The following is a 2357-nucleotide window of genomic DNA, read 5'->3' on the forward strand; positions in this document are numbered from 1 at the left end:
ACTGAACGAAGTTGAATTAGTTTTCGAAGAAGTTTAGAAAGTTGAAGAAGAAGGAATCATTACAATGGGAGAACCAACAACACCAACGAAAGTGTTGATGGATTTTTCTTAACCAAAGATCAATGTCATTCAATCTAGCATTATTAGGACAGCTATCGCAGCTAATACCTTTGAGATCAAGCCTGACATAATTCAGATGGTGCAGAATTCAATCCAGTTTGGGGGTTCTCCAACGGAAGATCCCAATACGCACATTAGGGATTTCATAGAGATCTGCGACATCTTCAGGTTCAATGGTGTTTCGGAAGATGCTGTGAAATTGAGACTTTTCCCATTCTCTCTGAGGGATAAAGTTAAGTGCTGGTTACATTCTCTACCAACAGGTTCGATCACTACTTGGGAAGATCTTGCTCAGAAATTTCTTACTAAATTCTTCCCTATGGCGAAGACAGCTGAAATCAGGAATGCTCTTACTCAATTTGTGCAGCAATCGGGAGAATCTTTATGTGAAGCTTGGGAGCGCTACAAGAAGATGCTTAGGAAGTCTCCGCATCATGGAATTCCCGATTGGATGATCATCGATTGCTTTATAATGGTTTGGGAGCCCAGTCCAGACCCATGCTCGATGCAGCATCATGTGGAACATTATGGGCAAAGAGCTATGGGGAAGCTTATGAGCAAATTGAACTAATGGCTGCTAATGAATATCAGTATCCAACCCAAAGATTGCCACAGGGCAAGGTAGCAGGAGTTCTTGAGGTGGATACAACTATGGATATCACTGCTCAGCTAAAGGCGATAGCCATGAAAATCGATTCTCCGGCTAACCATGGAGTTAATCAGATGGCTAGTGTTTGTGAGCTGTGTGCAGATGCGCATGCGACGGAGCATTATGCTATATCTTGTGAATCAACTCAGCTTGTGAGGAACTTTCAGAGATTGCAGCAACCAGTTCCAGACACTTATTATCCTGACAACCGGAATTATTCTAACTTCAGCTGGAGCAACAATCAATATGTGATGCAACAACCATTCCAGTAGTTTGGAAATAAGCAATTCAATCCTCCTGGTTTTCAGCAACAATTTACACCAAGGCAACAGTTCCAGCCAATGGGAATGCAACAGCAAACTCGTGGAGGTGCAGGTCTATCTTCGAATGAAAAATCTGAATTGGAGGACTTGTGGCTTATGTGCAAAACCCAGGCTCTTATATGCAAAAGCCAGGCTATTTCTATCAAGGCTCTGGAGAACCAAATAGGGCAAATTGCTAACGCCTAATTGAATCGACCACCATGAATACTTTCTAGTGATACAGAAGCCAATCCAGGAAAGAGGGAAGTTAAAGAATATGTGAACGCCATCACCTTGAGGTCTGGAGAGATCGCAATCCCCCAAATTCAGCAAGACGAAAAGTCTGAAAATTCTGTCCAGAATGCAGGTGCGTCTGCACCCTTGCCAATTCCAGAAAATGAGATTGTAGCTGAAAAAGTGGTGCAGAAGGATGCCGAGGTGGAACCGAAGAAGAAATCTGTTGGAAACAATCCTTGAAAGGCATATGTCATAGCCTACTCGTTTATTCGAGTATTTAACTCAACTCAAATAAGAATGTAATAAGTAAATAGTGAATCAAGCATCAGAGAGATCTCACAAAGTAACATCTGTCAAAGATCAAAGAAACATTGTTCATCTGCAGACTTGAAGATTCACTGGAAGAAGTTCAAGAAATTGATCATGCCTCAGTGATGTAAATCAAGATCGTGGATTTAATCAAGTGACAGAGATCTCGTCAAGGTATCAATTTATTACAAGGATTCAATCAGAACAACAAAGTCAAGACATGAAGAAACGTCACGAAAGTTAGTCACTCATGAACCAGACAGTACATCGAGTGTCAGCATTGAAGTGACGGAATTGATTCATAAGTCTCGAAGATTGTCAGAAGAATGGATGCTGCTCAGGCATAGTATTAATTCTCTATTAATTAATTAAGTCATATAATCTAATTAAGAAAATAAATTATATCTGCAAGGATTAATTTATTTGATTAATTGAATTAAATTGATTAATTAATTTAGAATTAATATTAAGGATTTTCAGAATATTAATTGATTAAATCTGTGATAATTCTAAAAAGACAACTGATTGTACTAGTATGACAATCGGTATGACAATTGATAGTCATACCGAATGTCTTACTAATTCAGTTGATTGTTTTGATAGAATTTTCAATTAGATTAAAATCAATTATGTATTCAGAAAAACAATTTCAATTGTACTACTATGACAATCGGTATGACAATCAATAGTCATACCGAAAGTCTTGCTAGTTCATTTTAATTGTCTTCCTAGCTCTAATT

General features: G+C 38.4%; 1 non-coding gene across 1 annotated transcript; it reads right to left on the reverse strand.

Moving 5' to 3' along the window:
* Positions 1-454: 454 nt before the first annotated feature.
* On the reverse strand, positions 455-561 carry LOC141681215 (small nucleolar RNA R71). The gene has a single exon (XR_012558657.1). It is a non-coding gene; the product is annotated as a small nucleolar RNA R71 (small nucleolar RNA).
* Positions 562-2357: the final 1796 nt, after the last annotated feature.

The sequence above is a fragment of the Apium graveolens genome, chromosome 8 (genome assembly GCF_009905375.1).
Source record: "Apium graveolens cultivar Ventura chromosome 8, ASM990537v1, whole genome shotgun sequence".
NCBI lineage: Eukaryota > Viridiplantae > Streptophyta > Magnoliopsida > Apiales > Apiaceae > Apium > Apium graveolens.